Consider the following 25,364-nt stretch of genomic DNA (forward strand, 5'->3'; position numbering starts at 1 on the left):
ACCTTTTCACTTCTTTGCAGTCATGCTAAAGAAAAAGAAAAAAATCCTGCTTGAGAATACTGAGGGGAAGAAAATCACCTCCATTTACACCACGAGATTGCTGGAATAGTGGAACTGCAGTGGAAGGGACCCATCACACCAGAGGCAGTACTGGAATTAATGCAATATATTAATATATGGACCTGCAGCTGTTAAGTGGATAACATACAGGAGTTTACAGAACATTCAAAACCGAGGAAATGTGTTAGACACATACTACACAAAGTCAGGTAATTGAATTGCAATATTGAAATATATTGACAGGTTTTCCTGTGAAAAACATTTATCCATGAACAATTGAAATGCAAAGCAATAACAAGAGAAACACAGTATGATCACTGAGTACCAGCCAAACATGCTATTATCCTACTGCAATTGCAATTTATGAGCCTCGTGTGATAAAACCATTAGAAGAATTCTAAGAATGATCTTAGATTTTCTACATTAATGCACGGAGCATAAAAAATAAGATAAACATGAACTTTTAAGAGAAAAAGGCAAACATTTAAAAGGCACCAATGAAACCTAGTAGGGTGAATCTTGGGGCTAGGATATAGCATTTAAAATGTATAACCTATTTCAAAATACACCAAACAGAGGAGTAGCAGCATTTTGTGTCAAAGATGTGTACTACTATAATGAGATCCATGATTTGGGACTTGTCTACACAAATAATAATAAAAAATTACCCTGCACTGGCAGCCTTTATGATGCATGAAGACTTTCAATAAATATCCAGCTTATAAGTTCTTAACCTGCATTTGTTCCACAGTAAACAAAGTTGGAAATAATTTAGAGTTTTTAGGAAATTCTGGGGTACTGTAGGGATCTGTGGCCATGTATACTGGGTCTGTTTCAGCATGACCCGTTGCTCATATAGCCACTACTCCATAAACCTTTCATTGTGTTGCTACTGCCACTTCTCACTGGCCACAGAGCTCCCTGAAAGATCTTGGCCATTGTGGACAATTCTACTGGGGTCAATGGGGCATCTGAGTAACCAATAATTGGGGTGGGTTGCTCTACCTCCCCCTTTCTGGTCACATGCCACCCCCACCACCCCCACCCCCAATTATGACCTCAACAGATAAGACCATAACAGTCAGTTCCATGTTAGCAGTGACACAGAGAACAAGGGGATGAACTAGAGGAGGCACTGAATTGGCTGACCTTCAATGTTGTCCTGTAGAGGATTGGTCTTGTTCATTTTGCTGCCATCATGGTTGATCTGGAGTCAGTCTGAAGCTTAATGGCAATCAAAAATGCCTATTCCCACAATCGGATCAATGTAAGGAACCACGCACACACACTCCACCCCAAAAAAAACTTTCAGGGTTTGAACAAGGATTTTCCAGTGCAGATGTAGTTTCATTAGTGTCAATTTTAATATCAAGTGTTCTGTTCCAGACAGAGATGCTTTCTTTTTTATTGTCCATGTCAGTTCTCAGCAAAATATTTTTATAACCCCACTCCTCCTCTAAGTTGTTTGGTAAGGCATTCTAGAAGCATACGTAACTTCCCTTTGCTGACTGGACACTTAACAGGATTTTTGTAAACATTGACTTATTTGCAAATATACAAGTTCAGCATTGCTAGAGGCAAACAACTCCATTCTCTGACAGCAGCAAAATTGGAATTCTACCTCAAATTGAGAAACCTCTGGATTTAAAGTGTAAACCCAAATGCTGTTAGCTTGTCAGCTCAGAAGCTCAGAACTAAGCTTATTCCTTTTCCCATTTATCAGGTTATGTACAATTTCCTGGAAGTAAACCTCACTGAACTTAGCTGGATTTAATTTGGGGATAGACATATATAAGAGGACATTGTCAATCTCACACTCTCAAACCACAGCCATTCCTCCCCCTTTACTGTACACACACAAAGAAACATAAATTACCTCCTCTTCAGATTTGTCATTTTCTGGTGAAAGAATAAGAAACTGCTGGAAGTCACTGTGTGAATAATTTGCTAAGGTGAGAGGAAACAGATTTTACTCTCCTTGTGTGTCCCCCTTTCTTGGAAGGACTAATCATATGAAAAATAGTCCCCATTCCTGTCTTATAAGCAAATCAGGTGGAATGACTAATCTACACACAGCTGTATTATCTGGAATACCATATAAGAACCTTAGAAAATAATTTAGAATCATAGAATAGTAGAGTTGGAAGAGACCTCACGGGCCATCCAGTCCAACCCCCCACTAAGAAGCAGGAAATCGCATTCAAAGCACCCCCGACAGATGGCCATCCAGCCTTTGCTTAAAAGCCTCTGAGCTAGGGCTTGTCTACAGTGGCTCACAACCCAATATGGACCAGATGTTGATCTTTAAAATCTAAATGACATCCATGGACATTATGGATCCATCATGCAGAGAACTGGGTTAACCCAGTTTTACCCCACATTACACAACGCTGGGGAATATGCCAGAGCTTCCATGAAGCTCCAGAACAACCCCACACTTCAGAGTGGGTGTGGACAGGTGGATCAGCTCTAATCCAACTGGTTAACTGTCCAAAAAGGCCAGTCTTTTTCCCTGCACTTGGCAGCACAGGATAAAGGGGATGTATTAGGCCTGTGTGATCTTCCCATAATGGCATCAGATGACCACAGATATCCCTTGCTGCTGACAGACAGGAAGGGAGATGGCTACAAAGCTTTCTTGGAGTTTTCTGGCCATCTGGTAGGTGGGATGGGTGCGGCCAAGGTAAGCTGACTACCCAATTTCAACTCTGCTAGATGGTCTGGACTATACACTGCTATGAATGTGGGATGGAGATGGTCAGTGCAGTTGCTCCTAGATGTCCTCCGATTTACTGGCATATGTTGATGCACTTTTGCTTCAAACTTCTTTCAGTTGCTTTTTAAGATGCCACAAGATTCCTTTGCATACCACTTTATACACATTTATCCTTTATGCCCAGTTTAGGTCCCATATCCCAGCATGGTGAAGAGAATGCCAAGGCCCTGGCAGCTTTTACTGCATCACAGCTGTCATCATAGCTGATGCAGCTTTACAATATTGGTGCAAAATATTGTGTTACCCTGAAAATCAGACTCACATCCAGAGGTGTAGCAAGAAAATTTTCATGGGATGAGGAGATAACATTCAGGGAGAGAAGGACTTCAGCACCAATAAGTAAAAATAATTTCTTATCATAATATTTTCTTGGTAAAAGACATTGAGAAATGGGTTATCAGTGTCTCCTTCTGCTTAGTACCAGCAACTGTTAACTAAAGTGCCATTGCTTCTCAAGTATCCTCTGCCAATGTCACTCCTACATGCACCACTATTATTTGCCCAGTAGCTGTTTCCACTTGTCAGCTAACTCATTAGAGTAATTGCCTTATTGTCAAAGACAGAAATGCTTGGTAAGATGGAAGGAAGTGGGACATATCTAAGAGGACAAAAGGAAGGTGGCTTTACAGGGTGACAGAATCAGTCAAGGAAGCCACAGCTGTGAGCTGGCAAGACTAAGCAGAGCTGTTGGTAACAGGCTGACTTGGAGATCTCTTATCCACATGAGTTGCCATAATTTGAAACAGAGTTGGCAGCAATTAAAAACAACACACTATAAAGGTGGTTTTGTAGGGAAAAAATATAGGAATTGCAAAGTATCCTCTAGTTAATGAATTTTAATTAGAAATACATTCTGAAACTCTCAAAAAAGCTTATCAATTAAAAATACAGCATTTTCCCCATAAAAAATACTGATATGAACAAAATAATAGTGTCAAGCAAGTACATCCATATTGCACAAGTCATCTTACCATAATTAATTATCTAAACATTTAATAAAATTTAATGGCTGATATCTCTGCAAACGATTCCCTTGAAATCCTTTCAAATGTGTCACTTTCAAAAATGAAGATTACAAATTTGCTTTTCTCTTATGATGCATTGAGCAACTGTATGCTGTCATGTGCAAAAGTTGAGAATTAATTTTCACACATAGCTGTGGATGCATCCCAGGTGGATTCTGTAGCACACAGTGTGGACTCATGGAAAGGTTTCCTTGACCGTGTATAAAGTTTTGGTAAATTCATCCTGTGGGATTCTACCATATTCTTTTATTTGTTTGCCTCAGTTGTACTTCAACTGTATTGCTAGAAATTCAGGGATGGAAATTTCATAGGAGAGACACAATTCTCATTTGCAGAGCAATGCTCTCATTTTTGCCCTCCAAAACTATGATATCCCCCTCTTACAACCTTACTCCCTGGTCCTTTTCTGTTTATTTGTTAATGCATTTACATGTGCTAGTACACATGACTTCCAACTTTTCCTAGACAATCTGGACCTTCAGGGCAAGGTACTAATAAAGGGAATCTTCCTGAAAGCAAGAGTTTGTTGGTAAGATAGTCTTCAAATGCATCTGTTCCAGAATTGCATTGCCATGACAGTAGTTTATACAGTTAGAAATCATGTTAATGTTCCTTCAGAATAATGTCTGCTGTGATACTTATATCCATAATCTGAAAAGAAGCAAAAACACTTTCTTCAGAACTGTTATTTTACTTATATGAAAATCTAAAAAAATTAATTGGCCAATTAATTAACATTGGTGTGATTAATTAACAAAGTGTAATGGAGTGACAAGCATCTCTCATACTACCAGCATATAGAATGTGAATCAGATAGTTTTAGCACTGGCAGCATGTTAGACAAGTTGATCCGACAGGAACTGTGCAGTTCGATCATTCCAGATGTACAAGGATGTACAAGTCATACTTAAATGTTGTAATGTCCTACCATATAGTTAATTAGCAGATGGCTTTTTAACGAATTAAGGAAATACACATGTGATAGATCACTCAAATGCCCATGAGAGTTAAATGTGAACCCCATGTTTAACCCTGTTGTCTAAACTTTTTATGTATGTTATAATTTAACACATGAAACACACACTATTATCCCCACTTACCAGGTAGCAGTTACTGCAATCGACAGGAATCTGTCCGTCTATTGCTCAGAAAGCAGCCACCTGCCATTTCTGCTGTCTCCCATCCTAGTCACCTATAATGTTCTGAATTACACTATGGTCATCTAAATGTTTTATTTTCACATTTACAACCGATGTGCCATTGTCAGAGCTGTAAATGTCCCTGAACCACCCAACAACATCCAGTCAACTATTCTGAGCAACTAGAGTCCGTGGCACTTGTGTGCAGACTGGCTTTCATGATGGGTTTCAGGGAGTGGATTGGGAAATGAAACATAGCTACAATATTGTAACTATGCCTCTGATGCAGAATAGTGGGTGAAATTAATCAAGGACCTTTCCAAGCTCTCTCAGTTACCTTCACTGTCAGTTCTGTGCTCTCCCCAGGGATATCCATGTCATACAGTATGTTGACAACCACAATCTTTTATGTCACTTGTTTCGCTTTCCGTTTCAAAACCAATAGTTAATTATACTTCTAGGGGTATCAGTGGATCTTGGTGCCTTGACTATGCATGAGTTCAGGGTTTGTTGTAAATTGTCAGTGTCCTAGCCTCTAGCCTTCTCACAAAATTGATTACATTTATTTATACCACTCTTTTAATCCTTGGCATATACTATCTGTGAACTTCCATTCCGTGTAGTCAGCATTTTCAAGTTATTAAGTATGGTACAGTGTACACCATGTGAATGTGAGTGGGTGAATGTTTCATTTGTGATCTCCATCCAAGATAAACACACACAAATGCCTATCCTGACTAGAGATCACAAATGAAAAATGATGGCTCTGAAACTGCATGTGTCTCGTAGTTCCCACAATTGTGCCTCTGTGCACTTTACACATGTATCTAAGCTGATCAAAGCATCTATGTGTATATGAGTTAAATTCCTTCTTTTATCTTTTAGTACTGATAGCAGAGGCATATTAACCACAGCCTGTGTAGAGTTATTAATCGTGCAAATGACCAAGTATATGAACAAATGGCAGCTACTTTATAATGAATAAATGAATGAGGAAAAATGATTTTAATCTAGTTAGGAGTGAGATGGATAAAAAAACATAGTCTGCTTATTCTGAAGTGCATTACATCTTCAGCAGTGTTATATCTTTTTATATGCCTCAGAGCTGCAGCGGCCAAAAGAGAGCTTGGAGGGCCACTCTGAAAAGTGGTAAAATTGCTTCCCATGCTGAAAATGATCTTTAGAGGAGAGAAAAAACATTAAAATGTGTGGTATACTAGGATACTACGGGAGCCTCAAAAATGGTCTTTGGGCTTGCATGTTTTTCACTCTTGCTCTTCTGTCAGACAAGATATAGAGGTAGGGTGAGAATGTTTTTGTAAATTCCTGCTTCCCTTTGTCATATATAGTTCTGTATGTGTGTGTGTGTGTGTGTGTGTGTGTGTGTGTATGTTTGCACAAAGTTTCTTATTCCATAATGCACATAGATGCATGTTGCGCATAGGTCTTATTGTTTATTTTTTATTTTAAAAATGTATTTATTAAAATACTTATATCCCAGCCTTTATCCAGAGATCCTAGGGCAGCATACAGTAAAATAAATCTGACAAATTTAAAACAGTGTAAATAATAAAATGTTTGAAAGGCTAGCTTATATGTTTATGTCTCTGTATACATTATATTATATTTTTATGGCCTTGGCTTCATCTTACAGCATTGATTTATTCTTGGTTGTGTAATCATAACAATTTACTCTTGATTTTCTTGTGGTCATGTGCTTTTATAGTATTGGCTTGTTTTAAAAATGATTAAATAATTTAACCACTTAAAAATGGACTAAAAGAGTTTTTAAAAGTTCAACATTAATTGCACATTGCATATTATCGATGGAGAGGCACGTGCGCATTTAGTTGCTCATTAAACTGTGCAGTGTCACTACTCACTAATCAGTGATTGTGATCTCATTCCATGAGCAAAAATCTATGCCCATTTGCTTGGTGTATGATCTCCATCACTGTGTTACATTGTTTTACAAACAAAAAAAGTTCTCCATCCAGTTTTCCTTATATCTTTTCTTTTCTGCTGGGAGAGAAATTGAAAGGACCAAGATCTGGCATAGACAATTGCTCCAACTCATTGTAGAGTTTCTGTTTTTTAGAATGTGTTTATTAGTGAGACAGGTATCCATTGGAAGTACTTCAGATAAAGAGAATCCTATCTCGGGACTAGAAGAAGCTCTGGATGATCCATTAAATGCCTTCCAACTCCTCAATTCACTCTTCTGTTCTTCTCTCCTGTATGCATCATCCATCACTGCAATCACTGTGCTCAACATTAGCCGGTTGGTGGCTACTCCGTAGTCCATGTAGATCCCATAAATCATAGGTGAAGCAGGTGCATCTAGAAACAGGCTGATCAATCAAGGCCCTCATCAATTCCAGTGTTGCACACAGCGTCCTTGGGCAGTCTTTAAAAGGCAAACACTTCTTCACGACCAGCTTCTGAACTAGGATGTAAAAATGCTGGGAAGAAATGACTAAGATAACCAATAAACAAATGCCTCGGGACTCCAGGCACCTGTAAGATGAAACGGGATACAGACAGAAGAAATAATGACCTGCTACTCCCAGTAATGGGAAGAACAAAACTAGTGATTGTACTCGCAAGCAGGCCAAATTATTTATTTATTATCTCTTCAGTTTATAGACTGCTTATCATTTCTGGAGGGGAAAAATAAATCTCCAAGCAGAAGATGAAGAAAGGAAAACAGATACGATAAAGATGGAAAATGCCACGAGAATTAAATACAAAGCTTCATTAATTGAAATATTCCTTTTAACCCGCAATGTGCTACTTAGCCGGCCAGTCAGGGGTGACTTTGATAAAGGGTAATATTGGGAAATCAAGAGCGCAGTTACAAATGTGTATGTACTCAGTTGTATAAAGAATATATGTGGGCCCAGAGGAAGGAAAGAAAGAAATGCAGTCAATATCAATGCATTTTGATTAAAAGAATCAAAGAATCAAGTAAACATGATGGGAAAACCTCCTTGCCCTTTAAAAATGGGTTTAAAGCTGCACAAAACACTCAGGGGGAACAGAATTCTATTTAATATTTTAAATAAATGAAAACTGAACAAAGTAAAAAATAAGGTTGTCAACAGAACAAAACCACAGAATATGTTAAAGTCAAAGCTAGGATTTAAACACACAAAGCACCCATTACCATAAATTTGCTTTATTTTGCACAGAAAGAGTGGTTTTCAAATTGCCAGATTTCACAATTGCTCATTCCCCAATCAGGGCTCCTTCTCAGCTATTGGGAGCCACATACTCTCCATAGTGCTCACATTTTCCTTAACCTGTCTTCCTCCACATCTGAAAAGAGCAAAAGGTAGTATCTGTAATTTTTCTCTTCTACCGATCTTCTTGAGGAGGCAATCAAGGAAGGATATTTCTTGAAATAGCCTATTGACTGAGGAAGCAGGGCTTGCTTGTTCACTAGGTATGAAGAGGCAACTGCCCCATGTAATATATTTGAAAAGCCATGAAAGAGTACTGAATACCTTATTATTGCTGTACTTTTACTAACAAGTATGGAGAGTGGTACTTGTGTATTTTCTGCCTCATGTGCCAAAATTTGAACTACTGTGAAATTTAGTTTGATTCTATTTGTTGTTCTAATTCAAATGTCAAATGTATTAAGCAAGACAAGAAAGGAGGAAAAGAAAGGAAAAGTCAAGGACATCTGTTTCTAGTCATGCTTGTTCACTACTAAACTGTAGCAATGGGCCTTTATGTCTTCTCTGGGAAAGAAGAGGTAGTGGCTCTTGTGCGCCAAGTCCCATCATGACAGGTGCTCAAAAACAGGGTACAGGTGTCAGTGGTTAGTAGCATCAACCAGTGATTCTGCTGCATTAGGGTTATGAATCCACGCTGGGTTTCTGGGAGCTTTCAAAGGTGCTACCTTTTATCCCCAAATCAGGTTCAGCACAATTGAGGACTCCCATAAAATGGTCTGAGAAATCAGCATGGGGGGAAGGCTTCTATTTCGAAGGCATCCACCTTTGTTTGAAGTTTTGTCCAGTCCACAGAAATCATTTGGGAAAGACACCAGAGACCTCAAGCTTCGCATCCACAGTTGAGCAGGCACACATTTCACCTGCTAACATCATTGTCACTATGGTAAGAGCATGACTGAGATACTACATCTTAGATATATTATCTACAAATGTGTAACTACATGTCATCTTTATGTCTCTATGGGTAGAGCAGTGACAGGCAAGAACTTAGTCTGTCCTAGGAGAAGCACTGACCCCTCTACTCTCTGTCATGCTGCTACTTCCAGGCTGTTTGAATGCCTAGGTGGAAAAAAATGGTGGTCAGGGACCACTGTCTTCAAGGCAGCATTGGTGTTTCCCCCACTCTGCAGAATAACCCTTGACTTATCCATAGGTCATATCAAAATCCATAATTTTGACCCCAAAACCTGCCCTTGACCTAGATATGATCTTGATTTATACATGAGTATATATGGCAACTGTAATCATGAAGCATCTTCTCCTTGGTATTTTCATTTATTTTATTAATGTTACATCTCAATATCATGGGATTCTACTCCTTTCCATTAGTACAGAGGGCCAATGAGAGGTTAATAAAGGAATGGACTTCTTAGTGGACAGAATCCAAAACATTTAGTTTTCCTTCTATATCATAATTGAAAACTGCCCCAGCATTTTACATTTCCTGGCAATATGAGACTGAATTGCACCATCCAATAAATAACAGCTGGAGGAATAGGGAAGAATAGCTTCCAAATCATGACCGATGGTTTGCAGAATAACTGTGTTGAAAATTAAAGTGAACTAAATCACCCTCAGCAAAATAAATGTGTTATTAAGAAGTTCTCACAGAGAGGCTTGAAGACGAAAAAGCCTTTCCAAGAGGAGAAAAAAAAATTAAATTAACCGAATGCCTTCATATGAAATGCCAGCTAAATGCCAAAGTGGAATCACAGACTTCTTATTTACTTGTTCACTTCTTTCCTTGTTTCTTTTCAGATACTTTCTGGAAGTTGCTCCCATCCAGTTAATTTTAAATACCCAAAGGCACATTACTAGCTTTGCTTTGATTTCTAAAAGTTCAGTTGTTTGAGTTAAAGAGTTCATGATTTGTGAATATTTCAATTCTCTTAAAATCTGAAAAAAAATGCCTTAAATAATCCCGGTTACAGTGGGCCCTTGGTATCTGCTGGGGTTTGATTCTAGGACTCTCTATGGATATCAAAATCCATGGATACTTAAGCGCCATTATACATAGTGGCAAATTAAAATAGCGTCCCTTATATAAAACAGTAAAATCAAGGTTTTCATTTAGAATTTTAAAAACATTTTCAAGCTGTGAACAGTTCTTTAGAGTTTGGAGCACCTTCTAAAACATCAAGCAACTGGTAGAAATGAACATTGCAATGTGAATCTAATCTTCATTGATCTTGGTGGGATGCCACCACCACGAATATGGAAAAGCATTCCAACACAGAGCCATCAGTTGTGCACTTATGTGTATGTAGATACATTGAACTTGCAGTTTGTTTCAGTGGGATTAAGCCACATGTCACTTTAGTTCTGTAAGGCTCTTGACCAGTGGTTCTCAACCTGTGGGTCCCCAGGTGTTTACCAGCTGTTAGAATTGCTGGGAGTTGAAGGCCAAAATATCTGGAGACCCACAGGTTGAGAACCAATGCTCTTGACCAAAGACTGGTAAACAGTAACCATTCAGAAGTTGCTGGACTTCATTGTCTTTGCCAGTCTCATAGGGAATTATAGATATTTCAGTGCATGAACATCAGAAGAAACATGGGTTCCCCAGCCCTGCAGTCAACAGGTTGTTTTTTTTAAAAGAAAAAAAATCTCTCAAATTATACACTTTAGAGATTTCAGAATAATGTGCTTGCTAATACTTGTGTCTTCATGATTGCAACTCTCTGCCATTTTAAAACCCATATACTTGCTCAAATTGCAGTCCCACTTAACCTCAGAGCAAATGTTTACCTCTAAGTTGACATGTATAGCTTATTATGCACATTCCCCTGCTGGATTTTGTAATGGCTGCAGAGGCTGCTTTTCTGTTGGAACATTTCAGAATTTAATGTGCATAGCAAACAAAAGCAAATGAAAACCTGCTTGTTCTAATCTCATTGCAAAACATCCTTTGATTTACCATCTCTCTTGATATTTCCTATTAAGTTCAATGACATTTCAGAGTATTGAGGCAGAAATTAATTGTGCCTGTTCCATATTTTTATATGGAACTATTTAAAAAAGAATCAGTATATTTGTTAGCATGATGATCCCTGACTAGATTAGCTCCTGTACTTTATTTGAGGGTAAATAGTTGTTCTGCATGGATTACTGTTCTATGTTCCAACTAGATATCTGGGAACAGGTGCAAAGTCAGAGTTAGAGGACATTGACAGTTGGAAATAACATAGGTTGATACTGTTTGAATCATACACATTTAACAGTTGTATGATAGGCAGAAAGCTATGGAAATGTATGTATAAATTTCCTAACCTTCTTCCCATGCTAAGGAATGGCAAGAAATGCTTAAGTACCATTATAAATAAACAATTTCATATCTCAATGAGATTTTTTCCTGCATTAGGATAAATAGTCAACGTATAGAGCCAGAGCTTTTAAATGTTGGCTAACCTTTGTTCATAAATGGGATTTAACAATCCTTTAATCTTTGGGATTGTGACACCCCTGGCTGCGAGAGCACTGGAAACCAATACACCGAGGCCAATAAACAATCTAATATCTTTATTAAGGAATTAAGAAATTAAAATGAAAACAAGTAGAAGATATAGTTCATCAATAGACCTTTCAGGAAAGGTCAAATATAGTCCAGTCATATATTGTCCAATGTATAATATTAGAGTTTAAAGTTTGTAATCCAAAAACCGAAACACACTCAAACTTCCAAGCAGTTTGAGTGGGGAAAACATTCAAGTCTTTTGCTAGAGTTCAATGTAAGTCCAAGGCAAGGTATTGAAGACAAGGCTGGAATCACAGCGAGGCAAGGCAAGGAAACACGGCTAGGCAAGACACGGAAACACGGCCAGGCAAGGCACAGCTAGACTGGAATGTAGTGGAACTAAACGCGGTCCACACTTGGCTGGAAATGAAGTTGATCCTCCAACTGACACGTTGACTCCGCGCTGGCTAGCCAGCGCACAGAACTTTTGAGGAACTTCAAATCTTTTCACAGAGCAGGTGTCCAAATGCTCTTTTCCCAAGGAAAAAGAGCTAAAACATCTTCACCAGATGCGATCCTCCCTGAGAGTTCTCAGGGGAAAACAGGTTAACCAGCAGATTCTCTAGCTGCTAATCGCGCGCTCCTTCTCCTGCCAGCTTTCTCAGACCTGCAAGTTTCTCAAAATATTCGTCTATCAAAGGGAGGGGAACTGGTGGGAGAAGGCTCCGTTTCAAGGGCCTTTTTAATGAGCTGTGGACTAGAATTGTCAATAGGAAGCAGCTGGAAAGCGGCAGAGTCTTGCTGAATCGGCACAAACCCCATGTCCTCGTCACTGTGGTCCATAATGGAGGCAGGATCACGGCCCAAGGGTTCAGGGGACATCACAGGGATTAACCAGATTTATTTACAGTGGTTAAAGATTGAACATGAATCTGAAAACTTATGTTTTCATGCAGTCACTGCCTCAGTCAAAGGGTATATAAGACATTCCAGATTGGGGCATTGAGAAAAGATGTATCCCAGTAACAGGCACATTAAGAGAATTACAGTAGGATCTGAGAGGCCTGCCTGTTTTCAATGCACTGCATTGGGAGACCACTGGGAGCATAGTTTCCAAGTGCCCCAAATCTGGGAGGCTTCACATAATTTTCAGAGGGTGTGCTGCTTGGTAGAAAAAAGTAAATTTCGCTAGATGTTATTTTCACACATAGCTAGAACTAGGCAATTCTTTGGTAATAGTTATATCCAATGATGCAGGAATACAGCCATTACATTTTGCAGACAACAACCAGTACATTCACGGGAAAAACATGGCCGAGGGCTTCTGGGAGCTAGAATCAAAAAAGTAACTCTTTCAACAAGATTTGTTGGCATGAATACCAAATGTATGGATGGGGGTGTGATGCCAATCTTGACATATCTGTACATCTCTCAGCACTACCCAGATGCCTCTGTGCACAGCATGACATCTGGAAAGTAGGTTATGCATACAAAGCAAGAGGATGTAGCTACAATGTAACAAGGTTAAAAATGTAGAATTATATTTTGCAATTTTTATCAATTATGCTGAACCAAAATGTTCATTATTGTAAGGCCTTTCTTGTCTCCATCTTCAAAGGATCTAATTCAACACTTAAATAAATATTATGAAGATTTGATTTCAGTCCGCTTGATTGAAACTCATTTGGAAATTGCCAAGCACTGAAAACTCACAGTTGTAATCTCTTTTTTTTTCTCAGATTAAAAGAGTTTCATCTATTACCATTGTGGAAAAACTAGCCTACCAGATAAAGGCCACCACAGGGACATAGATAGATACAATTTTTTTCAATTAGGTATCCATTTATTATATATGTAATACGCACACAAAATCTAAAGCCATGTTGTTTGAGACTCAGTGACAACATTTGAAGTTTTAAAGTAATCTATTTAACAGGAGAACAGACATCATACAAATAATGGTTTTGTACTGTAATATTGAACTGGCATATAAATCTTGAAATTCAGTTTTTTATGTATTTTAATTATTAATTCATTTTGGGTTTTGTCTCAACGTTCCCCCCCCCCCCACCAAATAACGATTCAATCTGTTTGTTCCTAAAAATTAAAATAACTTTAAAGACACTGGCTATCCACCCAGCCTGGAAACAAGCACAGGTAGATATTGAGCCAAACATGCAGTTCTTCACATGTTAGCTGAATGCATGGAAATTTTGAACATCCCTCATGAAAGCAACTTTCTTCCAATTGCAAAGAACACTTTGGGAAAACAAAAGAGAGGGATAGAGATTTATCAGCTGCTATCAAATGTCACTAGGATTTCCTTACATCCCTGGACATAGTATCTCAAGCAGTAGCTAGAATGAAGTGGAAAGACAATCTTCTATTCCTAATACAATATTAAAATCTTTGTCACAGAAGCCTTTTCCTACTTAAGTCTATTACTGAGTTTCAAGTTCTTGTTTCTTTAAGTCGGATTTGCCTACTGGAGTGTTCATCATGGTTGTAAAAGATGAGTGAACTAAAATAATATTCCTCGGCGGTTATATCGGGCAACATCTGGCCACATATAGCCAGCTGATTTCAATCAGTCAGGTTTATTTGCTTATTTGCCTGTGGCAAATAAAAATTATCTCCACATGAATGAACTAGAAGTTCTTTAAATTAGCCAAACATGCCAATCATTTCCCTCTTTTCATCCCAGTGATACATTGTAAATGACATTTAAATTTACATACAATATTTTAGATACCACCTTGTGTTTCAACAAGCTCCAAAGCAGCTAACAAGACTTAAACAAAACAATGGCTGAGATTCTGCATCATAGGCTACCTTTTGTAACTTTATGGATCCATCACAAAATTGAAGAAATGTAAGAAAACTCAGTTAGTGAATTGAATAGATACACGTCCAGGCAAGTGTATTCTAATGTGCATAAGGCACTGCTGTTGTATTTCATGACTTCCTAGCCAATGTCTTGATGCACATCTGGGAACATTCCCAATGTACACTCAACTATTGCATTGTGGTTGCTCAAGTGTCTACTATTGCACAATGGATGCATACATGGCAGCCCCTAAATGAATATGTATGTTACAAAACTATTCTATTCTGTTTCTCATACATGTCCTTCCTTGTATGAAAATGTGTATCTCATGCTGAATTGCAGCCAAACATCACTAGGTAAATGGTAAATTTTCGAGTAAGGTGTTCATCACAATGATTCCCACAGAAAAACATCTTTAAAATAGCAATTCAAAGACAGAGGAGGAGGGAAAGATACTAATTTCCAGGACTATAAAAGAAGGGCAAGAAGCAGGAGGAAGGGTGGACAGGAAGAGATTAATTTGCAGGCATACAAAAGAGGGGCAATTGGGAGCTCCAAATGTGCATAAATATATCTGGATTAATTCTAGTGGCAACAGAACCTTTAATTATTATATAGTGATATGAAAAGCATGGATTGAAATTGAGTTATTAGAATTTGGCTGAGATCCTATATGGCACTGTATAGTGCAAACATTTGGCATATGAAGCTACACTACACCTGGTCATTCAACACCTCTTAAATTTACTTTTGAACCATTATAGCTTCCTTGCCAGTCCATGGCTAGTGGCAAGAGTAGGTTGCATTATCCACTGAGATCTGCTGAGGTATTACAAAGTCCCCAGAAGATGATGTACCCATTTTGCATCTCATATGGGGACTTATTGAGGTGCTTCTTTGATCCCCACCCCCTCTCTCCACCAGGCATGGAATGAATCCAGGATATGGAAGCTGCAGCAGCTCAATGGCACATCAGAGGAGTTTTAGGTTTTTGCAAAAGGAGTAGAGGAAAATCTACCTCCACAACAATCCAAGAAAATATATACACAGGAGTAAGGTGGATTTAGATCAGTGTATACCACTGCATAGTGTACATCAATACATATGGTATGTACATCACTGTGTGCATTGTGTATTGTGTAACGTGCATTGTGCACTGATGCACATCTCACACTTTACTGGTTCTGCTACATAGTAACATATAGGTACTCCTCTACTGGATGCAGATGTTCATAAAATTGCACAATTCTAATTCCCTCAGATGTAAGTCCACTTACAAAGACAGAGGATATTCTGGCAATACCTAAGTGGCACCAGCTGTTTTAGCACATATGACCAAGAATTAGAGGCAATGTTCTTTTTTTGTTCTTATTTCCATCTATAGTGGGGATACCCAGAAGCAAGTGCATGATGAGATTAATGTGATTTAAAAGCCAGTGCAAGCTGAGATGAATGTGATTACCCTATAAAATATCATTCCTGATCCAAGTATGGCATCATTATACTTGGTATCATTATATGTGGCATCATTATACATCATTATACATTATACATTATCGAGATTACAGCTATTTAAAAATATTATTCTCCCTTCTAGTTGCTTTCTACTTTCTACGAATGGCATAAGCACTTTGCACTATTTTAAATTTTGTATATTGTATATTATAACTGTTTTAACTGCTTTAATGTTATTTTATTGTACTATGGTGTATCGGCATAAATTGCCAGTCTGTAAGCCACCCTGAGTCCCCTCGGGTGAGAAGGGCGGGGTAGAAATGATATAAATAAATACATAAATAAATAAATAAATACAAAGCCTAACTGGTTACTATTTATAACTGGAAAGAGAATTCTACCAAGCGTTTAAACAGTAATGTTTGGAATGTTTATCTAATAGAGAAGTTGACCTATGAGATTAGACAAGCAAAAAAACAAAAAGTCAGCCCCACATTTTAAGTAATTTGGGATTCTTTTATTGAACACATGAAAAGGATAGAGAACATTCAAAGATATATACAAGTAACAGAAGGAACAAGAGTCTATTTCCAAAATTGTATTCTTGAATACAACTGTTAACTGAATGTCTTTGCCTATAACAATCAAGGCAGTGACAATGACAAGGAGGATGCAAGAATCCATATCCCCACTCTTTTCTTGGTGAATTTGCTCTGTTAAAAGTTAAAGGCAACATCATGTAACTCCTGCTAGTGCCTTACAGTAGTGTAAGTCCAACATATGAGGTCAGAATTCTTTACTGATTACATAGCAATCACATTATTTCCCAATTTACCTCTTAAGCAATGTAGTTGCATATCGAAGGTCTGCTTTGGCCGCCTGGAATATTGTGGAATAATAAATCACTCTGACCATGAGGTTATGAGTTCGAGGCCAGCCCATGGCGGGGTGAGCACCCGTCAATTAAAAATAAAAATTGCCCCTGCTCGTTGCTGACCTAGCAACCTGAAAGATAGTTGCATCTATCAAGTAGGAAATAAGGTACCACCTATAAAGTGGGGAGGCAAGTTTGACTAATTTATGACCTGGAATGAGGAAGTGAGGAAGTGCCATCAGAGTGGATGATGAAGCAGCTGCTCCGCCCTGTGGCCAGAATCGAACATCCCCTCAGGAGAAGGTTAAACTGCCTCTGCGTCTGTCTGTCTCGGTCTCTGTTTGATGTGTTTATGGGCATTGAATGTTTGCCCTATGTGTGTATAATGTGATCCGCCCTGAGTCCCCTTCGGGGTGAGAAGGGCAGAATATCAATACTGTAAATAAATAATAATAAATAAATGTCCAGAGGAGGGGACCAAAATGATAAATGGTCTGGAAGTCATGCTTAGAGTCAATTAAGAAGTATGACATGATAGCAATGTCTAAATATTTGAAAGGATGTCATACTGAAAATAGAGTAAGCTTGTTTTCTGCTGTTCCAGAGATTAGGGTATGGATTGATTCAAACTGCAGGAAAAGATATTTCACCTAAACTTTGTTAAAAACAAACATTTTGATAGTACATATGCTGCCTCACTGTGGTGGAATCTCCTTCTCTGGGTCACAAGAGGATCAGCAGAGCCACACCCAACTATTTTCTTATAGATGGATGCAGTTCAAGAAGGTTGTCTGCAGGGACCTGTGCATGTCTGTTGCAACTGCAAAGAATTGGAACAGGATTACTCCCAAAGGTCCTAATACCAAGATAATTTTATTGCATATGACTATGACAATGAGGAAAACATATGGCAGTTGGCTTCCAGCATTGCTACAACATATGGCAACATATGGAAGTCCTTAACCCTGGCCTTGTGGTTGTAGGCGAGTGATTAACTTCCCTGTGGAAATTCTATAGGTCTAGAGATGGCAACCCTATCCAGGCCCTTAGGGTATCTCCCACACATCACTGCTGTATTTCACGGTATCTGATCCTTAAAATACAAATCCATTCATGTTATAAAGTCATCTGTGTAAGCTAGACTGCACAATGCACAACAGTATTAGATGTCTGTGCAGATGGGGGTGTTAATTGGTAGCTGAATGATCAGTAAACAGAGACGTGCAAAGAAAGCTAGATGGAATCTTGTGGAAATTAGAACTGGCTCCCGTCCAAAATTAAATTATTCTGCTAAAACAAACACTAAAGAAAAGGAAAAGAATGGCATCTAATGCTTCCTTACTGCAAATAAGAAATCATGTTTTGTGTTTGAAGACTGTATCTCAGACCAAATTCAGGTGGACAAATGCATCTTATTCCTGAGGTGTTTCAGAGGAATTTTGTAATTCCTTTGTAGATTACTTGATTTCGAGGTCATAATTAAATAGCATGTATTCTGACATATGATTAAAGAATGGAGAAATCCACTCTATTACTATTTATAAATCTCTGTGACTGAATATTAAAGAATATTGAAAATCAACTGCTCTGAGGAAATTCTGAGGCAGTCCAGCTCCTTGGGTAGAAAATTGACTGCTCCCAGATAGAAGAAAGTAAGTGTGAGGAGAGATAGGTGCATAGATAGATATAATTCTTTAGGAAAGGTTAATTACATGTTTTCATGTTTGTGGTATGTTGCATGGTCTTTTGAATTTTTTACCCAGGTACATGAATCCTTAAGTTACATTAATGTTTAAAGTACATATTACATATATTTCTATTTATCAAGTGGTGTTAATGGGGAAACGGGTGTGCCACACTGGAGTGTTACTTGCTTTGAACTTGTATAATGTGTAGAAACAGGAAAAAAGATTTTTTGGAGACTTAGGAAAACAGACTGTTTAGGGACTTAACTGTGTTCATCTTTTGGAGAAATAATCCCAATGAATATTCCAGAGGCTGAAAGATTAACACATTTTATTTGACATTATCTTTCCTTGATGCGCTATTGCTTAATGTGAAAGCAGATTCACCAGCCATGCAAAATTAGATGAAGAAAAATACCATAAGCCTCAAAATCTTCACAGAAACTGCATTTTTCAACCAATTCCAGATAAAACATTTAGAAAATATCAAGGATGCCAACTATTCAGGAAGCCAAGGGCAACAAATTCAGCATATGTGCAAGTTTAAATGAGAGTTGTGTCATAAGTTACAAAATCTGCTTACAAATAATTCTCTACTGCCCATTCCAGACAAAACATCTAGGTTCTGGAAAATAGCCCAGAATACCAACATTTCCAATAGCCATTTTTACCAAATGCACCAATTGGGGAATAATAAAACAGTGTAGTGCAAACAAACCAGGGAAAAAAACAGTAAGAATCAGAGCCAAACTTCTGTATTCTAGAACATAGTCTAAGATACAACTTTCCTAGGAAGCCATGTGTAAGTGGGAACAAGGAGGGGGGTACCTGTTGAAATGTTTTGTCTTTTTGTTTCATCTAAATATGTGTTTGTATTAAATTGATATATATGACTAATTAAATTTCTTCCGTAGTTTACAGAATACACATATTGTCCATAAATTAAACCAATAAGTTAATAAAATGTACATTTGCACAAAATTACAAATAGCCTACACAATTGGAAGTGGAAGATGGAGAAGCTCCATTCAGTCTGCAAAAAGGGGATCAAAAATTAGAGTAAAGCTAAAGAACAATAAACCAACCGCTGTGCCAAAATTCAATATGAAGAACATCCTTGTAGAATTTAAAGACAATGTAAAATAGATTTGTACTGTCAAGCCTAATTGACAAAATTGTCAAGAACTTTGTCAGGGAAGAATAGAAAATGATACTATCTGCAGCCAAAAAGAAAGAGAAGCCTCAAAGGATGACTGATGAAACTCTTTAAACAGTTAAGGAAAGAAAAAGGTGACAGAAGATCAGAATCTTGAAGATAACTGCTAAGCAACAGGTATACAAGAACAAAGATTACTATAATGATAACTGCAAAGAAATAAAAGATGACACCTTGTCTGCAAGATCAAAGAAATGAAAGGGAAATTTAAACCAGTAGTTGGATTGCTCTGGGCGCTTCCAGACAAGGCTTAACCTGGAGTTTAAGTCCCCACACCCTACCCAAAACAACAGGGCTTTTCTTGTTGGTGTTCCCCTACTAGTGCAGTAACTTCGACACTAGTATGGGACCACCGAACCCCCTCTCCCAAAAGCTCTTAAAATAAGAAGAAATTTACCAGGCACCAGGCCTCCTGGCACATCATTTCTATATGGCAGGAGGCCTGCTGGAGAGGCTTCATGGCACTCAATAAGTTTATTTTTATTTTAAGGGCTTTTGGGAGGGGGGGTTGTGGAGGGGGGGGGTGCTCTCTTCACTTCTTTCAGGAAGGCCCAGGTCTAATGGGTTATCTATTTAACTTGAGACAAAGCAGGGTTTTCCTGCTTTGTCCCAAAGTAATCCTGTTTTACCTAAGGCATTGTTTGGATGCCCCAGATAAAAGTCTGACAAGGTCCACATTTTGGGTCCTGTCTGGAAGGGCCATCTGTGACCAGCGGGATAACACACTACATGACCAAGTAGAAATAAAAAGATGGTGGAAAAATGCATTGGAGAGTCAAATACAAAATGAAAGAATGAAAGATTATCTGTATTCTGCACTGTTAGTCCTCATCTGTGTACTGCATTCAGTTCTGGTCACCTCTTTTTTAAGAAAGATATGTACAAATTGGAGCAGCTTCAGAGAAGGGCAGCAAGGAATGGGGAACAAAACATGAGGAAAGATTGAAGGAGCTGGCCATTTTGATGAAGAAAAGATTGAGGGGTGACATGATTATACTTGTGAAATAGTTCAAGAGCTGTCCCAGAGAGGAGGGGCTAGGTCTGGTCTCTGCTGCCCCAGGGTGTAGGACCAAGTCTATGGACTCTCAGAGGAGAGTAGATTTCAATAGGACATTAGAAAGTAAGAATGATTTGGCAATAGAAGCAATTCTCATTTGGGATGTCTTCACAGCTGCCTGCTGCCAATACTTTAGCTGAAGGTCCTTGTGAAGAATTGTATAATTATATTTTGTTTATAGATGACATGTTTATTGTATTTTGTTTAAACAGTCAGGTTTGGCTAAAGTTTAAAATGGTGAGTATTTGAATTGATGATGTGTGGGGGAAGGTAGCCATCTTAGAATGCTAAGACAGGTTACCCTAGCAACAGGGGCGGAGCCAACCGCCGCCTGGAAAGGAAAAGGGGGAATATTTAAAAACCCAAGGCAGTCTGTGATTTTCCAGTCACAGTGGAGGATCTGATTCTTGTGAGGAGAATCAGGCTGGCTTAAATAGAAGGATTTGAGTCAGATTTAGATTAGACCAGACTAGGCAAGTTAGGTGACTTGTCTAGGATCATTTATAGAGCCTGTGGATTAGGGAAAATTAATCCCAGGGGATCCAGGAGTATCAGGGTTTAGTGTAATCCAGAGAAAGGAATATTTTGAAAGTTTGACCACCTCATATCCGTTTGTAACCATTAAGCGAAGTGCCTTTAACAAGTTATATGAAACCATCAAGCTCTGTACCTGCAATAAACTTGTTTTGATTTTATTCTAACCAAGCCTCTGTCATACTCTTATATTAAGTTAAGTAACAACAACATCTGAAGTAAAACAAATAGAGACAGCTTAAAAGAACCAGTGCCATCTGCCTGACGTCTCCTCCATTGGTGGCAGCGAAGAAGATAGTCAAACAAATAATTAATTAACATCATCTCTCATAAAACATCTTTATTAATTGGTGGTATCTGTGTGTGTGTGTAGGATCAGAGGGATTCCATCTCTGTCACACATTCCTGTCAGACACCTCACCTCTGTACATATTGGTGGCAAACGGAGGGATTCAAAAGGGATTCCATTCCCTGTCACCCTCAGTTCTGTACAATTTGGTGGCAGCGGTGGGATTCAAAAGGGATTCCATTCCCTGCCACATCAGTTCTTTACAGTCCTTCATTGAGCAGTGGGTTGGACTCAATGGTCTTTGAGATTCCTTCTAACTTTATGATTCTATTATTTCAGGTAGCAGGCATCAGAAAAGATGTCTGACAGACACTCTACAGAATCTCTGACAGACTCTATACCAGTAGTTCTCAACCTGGGGGTCCCCAGATGTTTATGGCCTACAATTCCCAGAAATCCCAGCCAGTTTACCAGCTGTTAGGATTTCTGGGAGTTGAAGGCCAAAAACATCTGGGGATTCCAAGTAGAGAACCACTGCTCTATACAATGGGTTATATAGCCATCCCAGTCCAAAATAGAACACTTCTTCTTGTATTAGATGGTCTTCTTGGTTTTGATTTCTACCACTTAATGCAAACAATCAGATTTTTATATCAAATAAAATCATCTCTGCCCATAGAAAACATACTCTTCAGGAGGAAAAGTTGAAGATTAGTTTGCTATTTATAGGGAAGTTTTCAAAAACATGATTGCCAACCTGTAATTTGAAGACAATTCTACGATGTCAATTAACTATCTTATTCTGCATGACTAGAATGACAATATGATGCCTGGAGTGAGAGGACTATCACTGAGAAATGCTGAACTCAAATGAACAGTTGGTCCTAAAGGAGTAGTTAGTTACCTAGTTCTCAAAGTAATAACTGCTCACAGCTGCAGAGCACAGTTGTTTTTTCCACAAAACTAAAAACAGCATGAATATATTGTTGTACTCATTGGATGTATATTTAGTTAATATTGTGTTACCTACTATATTTAGTTCATACTCAGCAAGGAAAATGCATTCTAACAAGCACAACATCACTTTTTACCTCCCACATGATTCCCCCCCCCCCCCCGCATTATTCCCAGACGAAAGCAATGTGCTTTAAAAGTAGCATAAAGAATTTTGCATCTTTTGTTTGGCCTAATAAAGGTTTATTGCCAACATGTCTACTGCTGCATACACTTAATTTGAAAATGTCAAACTTAGAATTGCTGAACAGGAAAATCCTAATCTGGATAGAATTAACTGTTTCACTGGGATCTCATTTTTCAGTCCAAGGTTGGCTCTTATTAACATATTTTACCTGTTACACCCAAAACGAAGAAAAGCAAAGGGTCCTCAAAGTAAACCATCCTGAAAAGACTAGAAAACGTAAACAAAACACACTTCAAACACAATTAGTAGGTAATTAAAATCTGAAAACCTCGGGAGCTCTCTCCCATGCGTCCTCTCCTGCCGAAAGCAGGAAGCTCCGCCTCAAACACAATTAGTACTTAAATATTAAATACAACAAAATATATGATGACAGAAAGTACAAAATGCATATAAATGCTCACAATGGGAGATAACAGCAAACTATAAGGAATATAGCGATGCTAGGTACAGTGGCTGTGGAGACATACTAAAGAACAAATCTGATCAATGAGAAACAGTGTTATAAGTGAGGTTTCAAGAAGTAGAAAACAGTCTTAAATACATTGAGCAGATTTTTTGAGTTCAGGAGTGGATAACTTCAAATTACTATTTATTATTATTATTATTATTATTATTATTATTATTATTATTATAATATTTATTTATTTATACCCCTCTTTCCTCTCTTATCAAAGAGAGGCTAACTGCATAGTGGCTGAGGGTCAGTTTTTTCCATCTCTACTTTACCAGTGAACATCACTGGTGTATAGCCGTAAGTCATGTCACAGCATTCAAATGTTGTGACGTGACTTATAGCCACTATTTTGATTAATATTTAGTTGATTTTTTTCTTTGTTTGTGAGAGTTTGAAAACTAAAATAATAAATTTGCACCTTCTGGTTGGTCTAATAAAAATGAATTAATGTTGACCATTAAACACGAACTGAATTCAATGTTTAATGGTCAACACACCATTCATTCATTTATTACTTCTTTGAAATATTGTTCTTCATAGGCATAGCATTGGAAGGAACTACTATGGCCATCTATTTCAATCCCTCTATGCATTGTCCATAATTAAACAGATTTTTCAGGGTTTGTATGAACCTAAAAAACCTGTTTGACCTTGTATGTTAGAAGAAATAAAATAACACATATAGGCAGGGCGTATACTGTAATATCTTCTTCAACACTTAAAAACGTGCATCTCCACCCAGGATAATGTGGTCTTTGCAATGAAAATGAAGTTTTAAGTAGTATAATCTTTCTTCCAGCTGCACTTCTCATAGGTGCAATGAGAGATGCATATCTGTCCAGATTTCTGTTCTTAGCATCTGGAAATTTTGATATTAAATATGAAGTATGCCAGCACTGCTTTTATATTCCAAGACTCAGCTAAAACCCATTGATGGCATTTAAATTCCAATAAAAATGTAAGCATGCTTTTTGAGTTGATGTGGCAGGCACATTTATTTTTATACTCTTTTAAAAATGACTGATGGTGACTGAGAAAACAATGAATAATTCCAAAACTGAGCCAAGCCCCCCTCCCCAATGTTGAATGTCTTCCAGGAAAATTGTTTGAAGTCAAATTATATGTCATGCAAATTAAAGGGAATGTTTTATTTTGCTGAAGTTCAGCTGCTTTGGGTGTTTGTTCTTGACATTCTGTAAGTATTTCAGATGTCAAAATATAAATGCTCTTATTTATACAGAGTGAACAAACATGCACATTTTGAATTGGGTGGGGGGATCATCTGAAGGACACTGAGAAAAAAATCACAGAATCATTGTCGCCTGGACTGGAAAATTAATGTATCGTGGGTTGGATTCAGATTTAGTCCAGGGGTGAATCCTGCTGAAACATTACACCAGCATAAGTCTAGGATGCACTGGAAGCTATACTCTATACATGCGTGCACAAAAATGTATGCAGCATCCTGTGACATAAGCACCTCTACAAAGATTTGGCTGGTTATTTAGAATATGAGGAAAATTAACTCTCATTGCCATTCCCACCCCCATTCCACTCACTCTTATCCAGGAAGTCTCTACTGGCCCACTTTTTAATATTTCATTCTCTCCAGAGTTCTTTAGTCCCTCTCCCAAACTCCCAGTTCTTCTGGAACATGTAACCCTCCTTTTAAGAAACTATGAGATTATTCCTTTCTTTCCATATTCATCCCTTCCCTTCTCTCCTCAAGATCTTCTCCTTTGTTCTTGTAACTTTCTTCATTCATATATAGACATACACGTATGGATGTGTCTTTAGTCATCTGAGGGATAAACCCAGAAATAGGCCTATCCCTAATTGCTTTCCATTAATCATAGTCCTTGTGTCATTTTGGATTGTGTCACCCAAGGATTTTTGTGGTAAAAAACATACAGAAGTATTGACCGATGCCTCTTTCTGCATATTAGTAAGAAGTGTTAACCAAGTATCACCCTCAGCTTGTGCTATTTGGAACATTTTTGTCTGGCTTCTCATCAAAAGCCTGTCTTCTGTGGGAAACTTTACCAGCAGCAAAGCCACTCCAGTATGCTAATTATA

This window comes from Anolis carolinensis, chromosome 3 (assembly GCF_035594765.1).
Source record: "Anolis carolinensis isolate JA03-04 chromosome 3, rAnoCar3.1.pri, whole genome shotgun sequence".
NCBI classification, from domain to species: Eukaryota; Metazoa; Chordata; class Lepidosauria; order Squamata; family Dactyloidae; genus Anolis; species Anolis carolinensis.